The sequence below is a fragment of the Tursiops truncatus genome, chromosome 17, assembly GCF_011762595.2.
Source record: "Tursiops truncatus isolate mTurTru1 chromosome 17, mTurTru1.mat.Y, whole genome shotgun sequence".
NCBI lineage: Eukaryota > Metazoa > Chordata > Mammalia > Artiodactyla > Delphinidae > Tursiops > Tursiops truncatus.
This window is the reverse complement of record NC_047050.1, coordinates 2,837,907-2,854,334: the sequence shown is the minus strand read 5'-3', so window position 1 is coordinate 2,854,334 and position 16,428 is coordinate 2,837,907. Positions and strand designations below refer to the sequence as shown.

Sequence of the window (16,428 nt, the reverse complement as noted above, 5' to 3'; positions counted from 1 at the left end):
AAGATAAAAATATTGTAAATATCTTACTTTTCCTTCATATTCAATTTTTTGTCCTAATTTTTTTTCTTTTTTGAAAATGCCTTATTTACCTCTATCTTCGTTTCAGTCCCTTTTCTCTGTAAGATTATATTACTGGAATAGTTTTCCAGTGGGCTACCCTGATCCCAGATTGCATCCAGTGTGCCCCCCCAAAAACCCCAAAACTACAACTCTGTGTTCTTTTTTTAATACATTTATTTTTATTTATTTATTTTTGGCTGGGTTGAGTCTTTGTTACTGCACATGGGGTTTCTCTAGTTGCGGTGAGCAGGGGCTAATCTTCGTTGTGATGCGTGGGCTTCTCATTGCAGTGGCTTCTCTTGTTGTGGAGCGCAGGCTCTAGGCACAAGGGCTTCAGTAGTTGCAGCACACGGGCTCAGTAGTTGCAGCACACGGGCTTAGTTTCTCCACGGCATGTGGGAATCTTCCCGGACCAGGGATCGAACCCGTGTCCCCTGCATTGGCAGGCGGATTCTTAACCACTGTGCCACCAGGGAAGTCCCAACTCTATGTTCTGAATGTCACATTTCTAACCCCAAAATGAGTCCCATTATTTATTGGATTAAATCCAAAATACTCAGCTTGACCTTTGGGGAGCTTTCGTAATACACTCCCTCTTCCTTTCTGTCCATTGTTCACACTGGTCTTTAGATTTCATCTGACCTGACAAGAAATGCCAATCAGGGAATTCCCTGACAATCCAGTGGTTAGGACTCTGTGCTTTCACTGCTGAGGGTGTGGGTTCAATCCCTGGTCAGGGAACTAAGAACCCACAAGCCACGCAATGTGGCCAAAAAAAAAAAAAAAAAAAAAGAGATGCCAGTCATCCTTTTAAGCATATGTCATACTCAATGTCATCTCTGTGCCAACATTCACTATAACCTATTGTTTAGAGAGCTGCCTCTCCTTAAAGGGCCACGTAGCTCCACCAGTAACTGTGATAAGCTTTCTTGAACATTTTAGAGCTCTGAAAGTAATTTGTGGAGCAGATCACACACCTGTGCCTCTAATTATTCTTACATTCTAACTTAAATATTGACTTCTCTTTGCATTAAATTTGTAAGTTCTTTGGGACAGGTCTGTTTCTTAATGAGAAGTAAGATAAACATGCAAAGAAAACAATAACCTTCCTATCTAACAGCCATAACCTACTATAAAATGTAATAGGAAAAGAATCCCATTTATTTAGCAAAACAGGAGTATACCTAGGAATGTAACTAAAAGTAAGCATGCAGGCCATTATAAAGAAAGCTTTATTGAAGTACAGCAAAGAAAACCAGGAAAAAGAGCGAGAGACAGGCCATTATTATTGCAGGAGGCTCAATGCTCTAAAAAGTCAGTGCTTTTTTTTTTTTTTTTAGTTGCGCAGCTTGTGAGATTTTAGTTCCCCGACCAGGGATCAAACCTGGGCCCATCAGCAGTGAGAGTGTGGAGTCCTAACCACTGGACCGCCAGGGAATTCCCAAAAAGTCAATGCTTCCAACAAATTAATCTCTCAGCCTAGAGACTCCCAAAAGTCTCCATATTTTGACATGCTGTTTCTAGCTCATTAAGAAAATAAAGCAAATGGCAAGAACAGCCTGAATCCTTTTCTGGAAAAAAAATCATAATATAAATGAACTTGCTATAGCAGATAAATATTTAATAATTATTCAATAATTAAAACAGCGTTGTCTTGGAATAGCAATAGGAAAACAAGAAAAATGAGTCAAGAAGCAGAATTAGGCATAATATTATAAAATATAATAAAGTAGCATTTCAAATTGATAAAGAAAAGATGGGCTGTTTAATGTACGGCTGAGTAAACAACTTATACTAAATATAAAAATAAATATCAGATTAAAATCTAAACATTAAAAAACAAAACTAACACTTCAACCTTTTGAAATTATGGTAGTGGCAAAAACAAATTTGAAAAGGACTGCACGTTCGTCATGAACGAAACAGTTTATAAAGTATAGTGTAACGGTATGCCACAGCCTTCACCACCAGAAGGAGTAAGGTACGTTTATTTGTACTGACATTTAAAGTTTCCAAGAAACTAAAAAGAATAAGGTAGACTTATTTGTACTGACATTTAAAGTTTCCGAGAAACTAAAAAGAATAAGGTAGACTTATTTGTACTGACATTTAAAGTTTCTAAGACATACTGCTGCATGGAAAAGCCAGTGAAATGAACGGACATGAACCTCAATCTCATTTATGATTCTATAATGAGACCCAGGGATCATTTAAATGCACAGTGAATGAGCGAGGCTGTTAGGGTGCTGGGCAATAATAGTGAACACTGGTTGCCCAGGGAGGGGAGGAGGGGTGGGTGTGTAGCCAGGAGATGGAAAAGTAGAGAAGACCTTCATGTTTCACTGCAAGTTCCTCTGCAGAGTTTAAAACTGTGACATGATAAAAAGGAGAAATATGTGTAATTAATTCATACCAAAGGAATACAGGAAAAGCGCCATTGTCTTTTAGTAGAGATGGCATTCCTAAAAACATGCAAACCTTTAAGAGGAAAACACGTTGGATAACCAACAAGGTCCTACTGTATAGCACAGGGAATTATAATTAATATCCTGGGGTAAACCAGAATGGAAAAGCATACAAAAATGAATGTATATATACGTATAACTGAATCACTTTGCTGTACAGCAGAAATTAACACAACATTGGTAATCAAGTATACTTCAATTAAAAAAAAAACAAACGAGGGACTTCCCTGGTGGTCCACTGTTAAAGACTCCACGCTTCCACTGCAGGGGGTACAGGTTCAATCCCTGGTTGGGGAACTATTCTCCTACATGCCTCATGGTGTGGCCAAAAACTGTAAATAAATAAAAATAAAGGAAAATGCTGTCAGATTTGATCACATAGGAATGTAAAGTCTTTCTAGGTCAAAAAAAGAAAACACACACAAACAAAGTTAAAACACAAGTTGTACCTGCCTGACAGAAGTATTTTAAAATGTATAACAGATGAAGGATAGTCATAATATATGAAGAATTATTATGAACAAGAAAAAGATAAACTATCCCATAGAGAAATGGGCATCTGATAGAAAAGACAATTAACAAGACACAATCACAAAATTACAGGTGGAACATACAAAAAGATGTTCAACCTGTCTAGTTATAAGAGAAATGCATGTGGTTATTTTTGTTTGTTTGTTTTTTGCGGTACGCGGACCTCTCACTGTTGTGGCCTCTCCCGTTGCAGAGCACAGGCTCCGGACACGCAGGCTCAGCGGCCATGGCTCACGGGCCCAGCCGCTCCGCGGCATGTGAGATCTTCCCGGACCGGGGCACGAACCCCTGTTCCCTGCATCGGCAGACGGGCTCTCAACCACTGCGCCATCAGGGAAGCCCGAGAAATGCATATTAAAATGGTAAGTTTGCCCATCAAATATATAAGAATTTTAAAAAATATTGATAATATTCAAACTCAGTGAGAGCTGAGGTTAGCAGTCACTCTCAAAAGTGCTTCTTGTGAGTATAAATTAATATTATCGTGTATATGCTGGCAAGTAATTGGAGACAACCTAAATGTTCACTGACAATGTGATGGTTAAACAAGTAACTAGGGGATGGTGCAGTCAGTGAAAAGGACAACTATAGGCATCGAAAGATCTTCATGTTACATTGCTAACTGAAAAACAAATCACAGGAAAATGTGTGTATAGATTGAGTGTCAATCTATACTCAATCTATACATAGTGTTATGGGCTGAATTGTGTCCCCCAGACTCATATGTTGAAGCCCTACCCCAAAAACATCAGAATGAGACTGTATTTGGAGACAGGGCCTTTAAAGAGGTGATTAAGTTAAAACAAGGCTGCTAGTGTGGGCCCCAATCCAATCTGACCAGTGTCCTTATAAGAACAGGTAATTTGGACACACAAAGAGATACAGGGGAGAAAAGACCATATGAGGACATGGCAAGAAGATGGCCGTCTGCAGGCCAAGGAGAGAGACCTCAAGAGAAACCAAACTTGCTGACACCTTGATTTTGGATGTCCAGCCTCCAGAACTGTGAGAAAATACAGTTCTGTTGTTTAAGCCCCCCAGTCTGTGGTGCTGTGTTATGGAGCTGCTGCAGAGTAATACTAATAGTAAAGATTTTAGGAAGGTACATACCCAGTGGAAAATAGAGGTTGCTTCTGAAGCTCTGGAATAAGAAGGGGGAAAGGAAAGAGATTGAAAAGTATATATATATATATAGTTTACATATGGTTTCATGTTGCTAGAAATGTTTAGAGTGGTTATTTCTTTTGTAGTCTTTTTTAAATTGAAGTATAGTTGATTTACAGTGTTGTGTTAATTTCTGCTGTACAGCAAAGAGACTCAGTTATACACATGCAGACATTCCTTTTCATATTCCTTTCCCTTATGGTGTATCACAGGATACTGAACATAGTTCCCTGTGCTCTACAGTAGGACCTTGTTGTTTATCCATTCTATATATAAAAGCTTACATCTACTAACCCCAAACTCCCACTCTATCCCTCCCGTCTTTCATAATTAAAAAAGAAAAAAAAAAAAAAGGATCACTCTGGCGAGTTGGGGAACATTTGTTGATGACACACAAAGCAATACTTTAACCCATTACACAATGTTCTAAACAGAATAGATGCAGACAGTATGTTTTGAGTTTAGTTATACAGGAATGTCATAAAGTTTATATATGGAGTATGTATTTTTGAAAAGACTTAAAATATCAGGTCTATTTTCAGAAGGTACATTTTCAGAAAAAGAAACCTCACAGCCAGTGTAATTTTAAGTCCAAAGACTGTTCATTTTCCTTGCGGCATCTCCGTTACTGCACCAAGCCACCACCACATTTTGCTAAATCTAAGTTATTCCAAATTAAATAAACAACACAGAGACAAAGTCAGAAACATTTCCACCCCAGAGAGGGCAGCAGAGTCCACAGCAAAGCTCTCTGGCTCGACCCTCCGCGGCCACGGATACTACCTGCCGGACGCAGATTCTGACAGGTTGTCTTACCCAACAGCTGGCTTCAAGAACTTGCTTTACACTCAGGTCACTGAAGGACAGATTCAAGAAAAAGAAGCAAAGGGATGAGGAAGTCGCCCCGTCTCCCAATTCTGAAACTTAAAATTGTCGGCTAGAAGCGTAAAAACTCTACCATCAAAGTGTTCTCTAGCTGGACCGTGTTTTAACCCGGCTCCACCGTCCACGCTCTGCCTCCGCATCCCGCCCATCCCTGGGATTAGGGTTTGGATCCATATCGTGACATATTTGTTAACCTGGATCTTATTATGTGATTTTTGCCAGAGAAGAGTCTGCCCTGGGAGGAATGATGTTGGAGGCTCCAAGCAGAGGAACTACGTACCTAGAATTGAGCTGTAAAAGGACGCTCTGGTTGCTGTGTTGATGACAGACAAAGGAGGTGGGGGGCAAGCGGGCAGAAGAGTTAAGCATCTATTAAAATAGTCTAATGAAGAAGACGGTGGTGACTTAGACCAGAGCATAGGAGGGGAGAGGTGAGAAGCAGTCAGATTCTGGATCTTTTGAAGGTGGAGCCAAGAGAGTTTCCTGATGATTGGATTTGAGGGGTGAGAGTAAAAGAAAAGAATCAAGGGTAAGTTGGAGTTTGGTCAAAGACAAATGGAAGATTAAGTTGTTGCATGCAGGGGTCTTGGAGAATCAAGAGTATGTTTGGGGGCCTTCCCTGGAGGTCCAGTGGTTAAGACTCTGCTCTTACACTGCAGGGGGCACAGGTTTGATCCCTGGTCTGGGAACTAAGATCCTGCAAGCCACACAGTGTGGCCAAAAAAAAAAAAAAAAAAAGCGTGTGTTTGGGCATATTTTGGAGATTTCCCATAGAACACTGGATATATGATTAGAGTTTAGAACCAAGGTCTGAGCTGGACACACAGATTTGGGAGTGGAGGCTGTAGAGTCGGTGTCTGATGCCAATGAGTTGGGTGTGACAGAGGTGAGGTCCAAGGTCAGAGAGACGAGGAGGGACAGCAGGAGAGATGAGAGGAGGGAGAGCGTGACACCCTAGAAACCCAGATGAGGAAGAGGCTTTGAAGAAGGGAGGTGACCAAGCAGCCTTGTCCACTGTTAGAGCAGGACGGGACAGGGAAGGGCCATTGGTTTCCCGTGCTGCAGTCACTGGGCACCGTGATAAATGCGGTCTCCAGGCCGTGGTGGTGCAAAGCACTATTGTAGGATGACGAAGCACACTGCAATGCAATGTTTACATCACAGGATGAAGCACATTAGTTGATAATACTATCTGGAATCAGATTACTACCAGATTTCTGGTAATATATTGATACGAATCTATGTCGGTGTGATAAAGAAGAGGTACATATACATTGAAATATTTTTAATTAACTTGAGAGGAAACCATGGAGCCATCGATAAAAACCACAGAATCTTGCCAAAAGTTTATTTTTATCTTAGGAAAAAACCTCCTTCCTATTAAACCTTTACCAAATCCACGAAAGAGCGCAAAATTGGCTGGCTGGTAACTCACCTCTCAGCGATATTAGGTACAATTAGCAAATGCTCTGAAATAGATGCAGGACCTGGGAGGAGAAGCAATAGCCCTGAATAATCTCCAAACTGAATAATCAGCAAGCATTACAAAGCACCTGTAGTCCAGAGAAAGGTGGCCTGCAGATCCCAAGGCCTGTATTTCTGCATCACCTTTGCCAGGAGCAAGCCGCCTGAACTCTGACAGGCTACTGGCCCTTCTGGGCCTCCAATTCTTCACCTATAAAATGAGTGGGTCCGAACAGAACCTCCAATTCTAAAACGCCATAAGCCTGTACCAGCATAAAAACATTGGTGTCATTCAGAGCAATCTTTGAGGGTATATAGGAGTGAACTCCATTCTTCTATATGTATTTTTAAACTCAGAAGATCATTCTCGGATTCAAACTTGACACTACTGATAGCTTTCTTTCCCAGTACCCTATTCTCTATGCAAATGGACTGACTCAAGGACGCATTGAACTGCGATGACGCAGTTGAGTTGCAACATGCAGGGAAGACTCAAATATTTACACCTTTCTCTTCCTCCCCAGAACCAGTAAATTCAGAAGGTTTAGTAATAATGAAGGATTATTGCACCCAACAGTCGTGAGCATGGAAATGGTGACGCTGTCCCCACGGGGTCTTCAGGGGCTATAGCACCAAATGAAATGTTTAGTTTGCTTTTCCAGCAAAGAGATCCTGAAATAATATTTCAAGCTTTGCCTATTGATATAGCAGAACTGAAAGAAAAATCAAATCAAAATGAAACAAAAAACTCATTATAGATGAAGGGCAAGGGTTAGATGAAGGTATCTTTGCCTTCCAGAAGTAAGTTACAAAATGCAGATGCATGGTTTGTAAACATTTACTTTTCTCATGAAATAGAATCAAGAAAATCATACGTAACAGAAATGCAGATCAGCACTCTAGGACAAGAAAAATCTGAAGAAAGAACACTGTTGGCTTTCAAGTCTCATTGGATGTCAGAAGATATTTATTAGCAAAAATAACAAACCAGGGCTTCCCTGGTGGCGCAGTGGTTGAGAGTCCGCCGATGCAGGGGACACGGGTTTGTGCCCCGGTCCGGGAAGATCCCACATGCCGCGGGGCGGCTGGGCCCGTGAGCCATGGCCGCTGAGCCTGTGCGTCCGGAGCCTGTGCTCCACAACGGGAGAGGCCACAGCAGTGAGAGGCCCGCATACCGCAAAAAAAAAAAAAAAAAGGAAAGAAAACCACTACTTTGCCTAGCATTTTAAAAATATAGCTTAACGAGACTGAAAGGCAGGTCACCTTGCCCACTCCCTGCCAGGCACCCGTAAAGTGTTCAGATTCCATCGTGAACAAAATAGGAAGTGGTGGGTGTGCTTCAGTCGGGGTAGGACATGACTCTCATCAACAACACATGTATCATCTGGTTATAGATGACTAGTTAAAACTCCTAACATTTCTATGCCCTTTTAAAAAAAAATTTATTTTTGGCTGCATTGGACGTTCTTTGCTGCATGCGGACTTTCTCTAGTTGCAGTGAGCGAGGTCTACACTTGGTTGCAGTGCACGGGCTTCTCATTGCAGTGGCTTCTCTTGTTGCAGAGCACAGGCTCTAGGCACGCGGGCTTCAGTAGTTGTGGCATGCAGGCTCAGTAGTTGTGGTGCATGGGCTTAGTTGCTCTGCAGCATGTGGGATCTTCCCAGACCAGGGCTCGAACCTGTGTCCCCTGCATTGGCAGGCGGATTCTTAACCCCTGTGCCCCCAAGGAAGCCCTGAGCCCCCAGGGAAGCCCTCTGTGCCATTTTTAATTAGAGTAAACTTCATAGACATTACCTTGCTTAAACATTCATTCAGAACAACCACGTGTGTTGAGAGTTTGCTATGTTCTAGCCCCTCATAAGGCACTGGTATGTATATATACAATGGAATCTTACTCAGCCATAAAAAAGAAATTCTGCCGTTTGTGACAACATGGATGGACCCAGAGGACATCATGCTAAATGAAATAAGTCAGACAGAGAAGACAAACACCGTATGATCTCACTTAATGTGGAATGTAAGACAACGACAGCAATAAAATGAACTCATAGATACAGAAAACAGATTGCTGGTTGCCAGAGGTGGGGGTGGGGAGCTGAAATGGGCGAAGGTGGTCAAGAGGTACAACGTTTCAGTTATAAAATAGATAAGGCCTGGGAATGTAATGTACAGCTTGTCGAGGATAGTTAACAATACTGTATTGTATATTTGAAAGTTGCTAAGGGAATAGACCTTAAAAGTCCTCATTACAAGAAAAAACAATTGTACCTGTGTAGTGTTGGGTGTTAACTAGAAATACTGTGGTGATAATTCATAATGTATACAAATATTTTTATCACTACGTCATTCACCTGAAATTAATATGTTATATATCAACTGGATATCAATTTAAAAATTAAAAAGACAGTTTAAAAGAAAAGAAAAAGATTGGAAGGAAAATCAGAGAAGGGGATGAGAGCTGGCAGTCTCGGGGGAAGGAATGAACGCCCACCTGTACTGATTCCTAGACTAGTGGGATGGTCCAGAGGGAGTTTGCAAGGTAAATTATAAACGATACAGCAAGTGTGGGAGAGTGTAAATATTTTGTTCTCTATTAGCACAACCCTGAAAAACAAATTTTCTCTACATTTGATTACAGAAACTTCTCCTCTCAAAAATCGCTATATACAAATAACCAGAGGGAATGGAAAGAAACTAATTTTTTAAGAGCAATCAATCACTCGTTGTATTACTTCTTTCATTCATAACCACACAGTGAGCACTGAGCACAGCTCTGTTCTCTGTGCTCGGATGCTAAAGTGGATAAACACGAATTCTAGAATGCAGTGGAGCCGAGGGACGTGAATCACTCAGAGCAGGAGGGCAGTGGCCTGAGACGGGCACGCACCTTCCTGGGGTGCAGGTCACCTGGAGGACTAGAAGAGGGCCCAGGGGGTCGAGCCCAGGACCTCGGGGCAGAGACTGCGGCTGGAGAGCCCCCTGCACTTAGGGCGGGGGGCCGCCCAGCAGAAGGCACAGCATCCACCCGGGCTGGACTTTGGGAAATCAAGCTGACACAAGCGTCAGGAGGACAGAGGAAGACCGGCACAAATACACTGTGGTGGTTCAAGCTGCGAACCTCAGGAAGATAGAGCCCCTGCCCACCTCCAGAGGGGTCTGAGCTGACACAGGAAGCTCCGAGCTGGATCTCACTGTGCCCAGCGGAGAAGCACCTGCTGTCCAGACACAGCGGCGAAGGCTTATAGCTCTTATATTTGGTGTTCTCCAGACACTAGTAAATTTATATATTTGTGTATAAAGAAATACATGTATCTTTCTATCCTTTTTTTCCTACAAGACTTGAACCATTCTCTGCATACTGTATTTTTAAAAATTAATTAATTTACTTTTGGCTGTGTTGGGTATTCGCTGCTGTGCACGGGCTTTTCTCTAGTTGTGGCGAGTGGGGGCTACTCTTCATTGCAGTGTGCAGGTTTCTCACTGCAGTGGCTTCTCTTGTTGCTGAACATGGACTCTAGGCATGTGAGGTTCAGTAGTTGTGGCATGTGGGCTCAGTAGTTGTGGCTCACGGGTTCTAGAGTGCAGGCTCAGTAGTTGTGGCACACAGGCTTAGTTGCTCCGCGGCATGTGGGATCTTCCTGGACCAGGGCTCTAACCTGTGTCCCCTGCATTGGCAGACAGATTCTTAACCACTGCACCACCATGGAAGCCCCTGCATACCATCCTATAATTTTGGGTTTTTTTTTAACTTAACGTGTCCTAAAACTTTTTCCATCTCAAAAATATAAATTTATGCCATAATATAACAGCTGTATTATATTACATGATATACCCGGATCAAAATTTTCCTGATTATTCATCTATTGTGAGGAATACAAGTTGTTGTTTTCTATTTTCACTCTCATAAACAAAGACATGATGAAAAACCTTGCAGTTTTCCCATTATTTCCTAAGATTAAATTCCTAGGATTGAATTTACCCTGGATCAAAGGATGTTTACTTTTGAAATTTTGATACATGTTCATCTTGCTCCCTGGAAAGGTCGATCCAATCTTCACTCTCACCAATAGCATGAGATTTCCCATAAAATCATCTTGGATGCTTAATGAAACACTCCCACCTTGAGATACTAACACCTGCTATGTCACACATACACAAGTGTATCAGTTTTCTTCTCAGATCATTCATTTATCATTTTTTTGATATGGTCTAAACATATACGTAACGTTTTGATTAAAAGCAATTTTCTAGTGTAAAAATCTATACACAGACCAGAGGGCAGACAGCAGAAGCAAGAAATACAATTCTGCAGCCTGTGGAAGGAAAACCACATTCACAGAAAGTTAGACAAAATGAAAAGGCAGAGGACTTTGTACCAGATGAAGGAACAAGATAAAACCCCAGAAAAACAACTAAATGAAGTGGAGATAGGCAACCTTCCAGAAAAAGGATTCAGAATAATGATAGTGAAGATGATCCAGGACCTCGGAAAAAGAATGGAGGCAAAGATCGAGCAGATGCAAGAAATGTTTAACAAAGACCTAGAAGAATTAAAGCACAAACAAACAGAGGTGAACAATACAATAACTGAAATGAAAACTACACTAGAAGGAATCAATAGCAGAATAACTGAGGCAGAATAATGGATAAGTGACCTGGAAGACAGAATGGTGGAATTCACTGCTGAAAAACAGAATAAAGAAAAAAGAATGAGAAGAAATGAAGACAGCCTAAGAGACCTCTGGGACAATATTAAATGCAAAAACATTCGCATTATAGGGGTCCCAGAAGGAGAAGAGAGAGAGGAAGAACCTGAGAAAATATTTGAAGAGATTATAGTTGAAAACTTCCCTAACATGGGAAAGGAAATAGCCAACCAAATCCAGGAAATGCAGAGAGTCCCAGGCAGGATAAACCCAAGGAGAAACATGCCGAGACACATAGTAATCAAATTGACAAAAAACTAAAGACAAAGAGAAATTATTGAAAGCAACAAGGGAAAACTGACAAATAACATACGAGGGAACTCCCATAAGGTTAACAGCTGATTCCTCAGCAGAAACTCTACAAGCCAGAAGGGAGCAGCATGATATATCTACAGTGATGAAAGGGAAGAACCTACAACCAAGATTACTCTACCTGGCAAGGATCCCATTCAGATTTGACGGAGAAATCCAAAGCTTTATAGACAAGCAAAAGCTAAGAGAATTCAGCACTAGCAAACCAGCTCTACAACAAATGTTAAAAAACTTCTAAGTGGGAAACACAAGAGAAGAAAAGGACCTACAAAAACAAACGCATAACAATTCAGAAAACGGTAATAGGAACATACATATCAATAATTACCTTAAACATGAATGGACTAAATGCTCCAACTAAAAGACACAGGCTCACTGAATGGATACAAAAACAAGACCCATATATATGCTGTTTACAAGAGACCCACTGCAGACCTAGGGACACATACACACTGAAAGTGAGGGGATGGAAAGAGATATTCCATGCAAATGGAAATCAAAAGAAAACTGGAGTAGCAATACTCATATCAGATAAAATAGACTTTAAAATAAAGATTTTACAAGAGACAAGGAAGAACCCTACATAATGATCAAGGGATCAATCCAAGAAGAAGACATAACAATTATAAATATATATGCACCCAACATAGGAACACCTCAATACATAAGGCAACTGCTAACAGCTATAAAAGAGGAAATCAATAGTAACACAGTAATAGTGGGGGACATTAACACCTCACTTACACCAATGGACAGATCATCCAGACAGAAAATTAATAAGGAAACACAAGCTTTGAATGACATAATAGAGCAAATAGATTTAACTGATATTTACAGGACATTCCATCCAGAAACAGCAGATTGCACTTTCTTCTCAAGTACACATGGAACGTTTCCAAATGTTTAAGAATTCCTCTTTAGGAAAGCTTATTATGTCAAAGCAGTGCACAGTATTAAGCAAATTACTACAGTGATAAATTCTTCCGTTGCAAAAATTCTATTCTTTAAACCTCTGTGTTAGTTAAATCTGGGGAATCATATCCGGATGCATGAAGGTGCTGGTGGGCCTGTGAGGCTGTAGGCAGGCCTCCCTTCACATGGTTGGGCTGTAAAAATGACCATGCACACTGAAACCATGCTCAGTCCCATAACATCAAAGGGGAAAGTATGATTGTTCTGTGACTTTTTAAAGTTTTTGTCAAAATATTTAAAACTCTTGGACTTCCCTGGTGGTGCAGTGGTTAAGAATCCGCCTGCCAATGCAGGGGACACGGGTTCGAGCCCGGGTCTGGGAGGATCCCACATGCCGCGGAGCAACTAAGCCTGTGCACCACAACTACTGAGCCTGCGTGCCACAACTACTGAGCCTGTAAGCCACAACTACTGAGCCCGTGAGCCACAACTACTGAAGCCCACGCACCTAGAGCCCATGCTCCGCAACCAGAGAAGCCACCACAGTGAGAAGCCCGTGCACTGCATCGAAGAGTAGCCCCTGCTCGCCACAACTAGAGAAAGCCAGGGTGCAGCAACAAAGACCCAACACAGCCAAAAATAAATAATAAAAATAAATAAATAAATTTATTTTTAAAATAAATAAATAAAGCTCTTACTGTTATAAAGGAAAATGAAAAAAATTTAAACATTGTTAATGCTAATATTCAAATATGAATTTATATTAATTATACTAATATTCATTTAAATCCTAATGAATCCTAATTTTAAATATTAGGAACATTGAGAATAGAAATATTTTATTTCTTGAAAAACTTAAGAGCAGCTTGAACACTGTATAACTTACAGAACAAAGGGAGCATATTTTCCTTGCTTTGGTCAATTATACTCCTTTCTAAATGGATCAGCTTCCAATATTTTATAGTTTGTGCCTTTGATGGCATGAAATATCGTCAAGAATTCCCTTAACGTGAAGCTTTCTGCCAGCGTCACGGTCTCTGAGACATTGTCGTCCTTTTCTCACAACCACGGTCCTTGTTTATGTTGATAAGTTCCTCTAGGCTGCACGACTAGAAGCTCTTGGGGCAGCAGGGTCAACATTGCTATGGTCCGGTTTCACTTCTATAATTCCATTGATGTTTCATTCAGATTTCACTTCCAGCATGGTCAGATTTTGCTTCTTTGCTGCACTTTTGTCGTCGTTGGCCAGTTTCCTTTTCTGTGTCTATTTTCAGGAAATGTCACAGGGGTTTACAAGTGGGAGACAAGGAGGCAACAGAGCTACATGCTTTGCTGCCTGTGTGTGACCTGAGTAACCGCTCAGGGACTCATCACCAAAGGACTTTGAAAGATGTGATGACACACACCTGCTATTTATGTAATGACGTACACGCTGAAGACCTAGCAGTTAAATTTGTACTTTATCCACTTACAGTTCATGTATGGTGGACACTGACATTTCAACTGAGTTGTTGGGGGACTGCTTTATTGAGCTGAACGGGGGGTAAATGAAAATTCATGCATATCGGGACCAACCAAGACAGGGGCTGCCTGTGTTGTTTTTACTTGCACATGCCAATGACTTGGAGGAAACTTAGGGAGAGAATAGGACCTATGACCCGCCTCCTGTTCCCTACATTATGTCTATGCAAGATCTTTCCTTTACCTATTTGCTACAGTAGCTAAAATCCCACTGATGGTCAGCCACCCTTTGGTGTTAATACCCTGCCCTCCTTTGATAAATATTTACTGAGTACGTCCCGTTCCGCACACAAGGAACGTAGTGGGAGACGAGCAGAGAGGGATCTAAACGGAGCTTCCATTCCAAAGGAGAGAGTCAGAAAACAAAATGAGCAAATAAACCTGAAGCATGACTTCTGCCTGTGAAACTTGCTTTGGAGAAAGTAGAGAGGGCGACGTGATAGAGCTGAAGCCAGAGTGTGTGGGAGGAGGCTGTGTACGCGTGAAGGGGAGCAAAGGCCCGCTGAGATTTCAGATGAGCTGCGCCCTGCTGATGGGAAGAAGCCAGGTTTCAGAAAATGAAAATGCATTTGGAGCGTTTGAAAGAAAAGCGAGGAGTGCGGCTGGGGCCCCCGAGTTGGGGGGGGGGGGGAGGAAGGGGACGTGGGATGGCAGAGCTGGGCCAGATCTCAGAAGGCCTGCAGGGCGCCAGAACGGAATGGGGTTTTATTCCACTTACAATGGGAAAAGGTTGGAAAGTGTTAGGCAAAGGACTGGCGTGATAAGAGCTTTGTTAAGATGGAAATATGTCTGGGAAGGGTGACAAGCTGCTGCCAGTTGGAAATAGAAATGGTAATTCTGTAGCTGAGCCGAGCGGAATAATTTGGGACGAGGGGTGCCAGCCGCACCGAGTAGGATGAGTTGGAACTCCTCCGTGCAGGGATGCGGTGCTCCGGGGCACCCAGGACCATCAGGAGGACAATGGGCACCCCTGGGCAGGAGGCCGACCCACGCTGCCAGGTGCTCTCCGGCCCGGTGATCCGGCCTACAGCAGCCAGTGTGCTGGAGGTATAGACACTGCCTGCTAACAACGGCAGTTTTCTTCCCTGAAGGTTGTCATTGCCCGGCGTCCTTTTTCATTTCTTATCTATTGTCGCTAACCCAGATCCCCTAAACCCAGCAGAGAGAAGTAGCTGAGAAAGAAAGAAGATGCATCGTGAGAGGCAGGAGGAATTGTTACTTCGCTGTGTTTCCAAGATCTCGGAAGGCAGTTGAATCTTTCCTCAACGCCTGGGGTCCTGGAAGTAAACCTGGAGTTCTGAAAACTGAAAGAAATCCGATTAAGAGCCCTTCCTATGGTATTGTGAAATAAGGATCTTTTGTTAACAGAGCCTCTTTGGGTTGGGGGATGGAATAGACAGGCTTTAAAGTCAAACGGGCTTAGGTTGAAATTCCAGGGGTAAATCATTTTATGTCTGAACCTCAGCTTCCTTTTTGTACGGAAAACGGGTTTTATAATCATACTGACCCCCCATGCTCCTCGGCAGGTGAGATGAGGCAAATATATAATATGTCAAAATCCCTGGCCCGTAATGAGTGTGAAATAAATGTCTGGTATGTGAAATACGGAATCCATGGAAGTTTCCGGCTCCGATACGAGCTCAGATAGATTAGTCATCTTCCTCCCCCTCCGGCCGTTCCCCTCCCCGCCTCCCTCCCTTGAATGGGATGCATGGCAGGCCCAGACCATCTGAATTTTCTTCAGTATTAAAATATTATTATAAGGTGCCAGGATAGGAAAAAGAGGAAAAGGAAAACGGTCAGTCAACAGGAACATGCAGCGCGGAGCGGTTCTGGGGGAGCTGGAGGGCAGATCCAGGCGGCGCCGTCTTCCAGCGCTGGTTGGTGCCGCTGAGCCGGAGCCGTTTGCTAAAATGATGGGATCGCACCCCACCCCGGCCCTGAAGCATCAGCCATCAGTTCCCTGTGCACAGCACACTCTGGCGCAGCTGTTCCATGAACGGGGAAGAGGACCCTCCAGGCAGGCTCGCAAACACATTCTTAACTTTTTAAAACATCAAGTGACTGTGAAATGGTATTGAATGCTAAACAGAACATATATCTGTATTATATATATATAATATATAATATATATACATAAAATATATATTATATGTCCTTAATATAATATTTTTATATTATATTATTATATATAATATATGTCCTTAATACCAGAACATATATCTGGTATTAAGGATAAGCAAAGACTCCTTACAACTTAGTAATAAAAACAAATAACCCAATGAAAAAATGGACACAAGATTTGAACAGATACTTCACAAAGAAGATATACAATTGGTCAGTAATCTCATTAAAAGCTACCCAGTGTCATTATTCATTAACAATATGCAAATTAAAATTGCGTAAG

General features: G+C 42.0%; 1 long non-coding RNA gene across 2 annotated transcripts in view; it reads left to right on the top strand.

The window, feature by feature from the left end:
* Positions 1 to 16,110, top strand: part of LOC109548317 (uncharacterized) — a 54,570-nt gene extending 38,460 nt beyond the window's left edge. The window contains exons 3-4 of one of the 2 annotated variants that reach the window (XR_012327145.1): positions 3,250 to 3,418; positions 15,181 to 16,110. This is a non-coding gene — a long non-coding RNA (uncharacterized lncRNA). Of the gene's footprint in view, positions 1 to 3,249; positions 3,419 to 9,208; positions 13,229 to 15,180 lie in introns of those variants that run through there. The other variant, XR_002174409.3, reaches the window with a different exon arrangement.
* Positions 16,111 to 16,428: the final 318 nt, after the last annotated feature.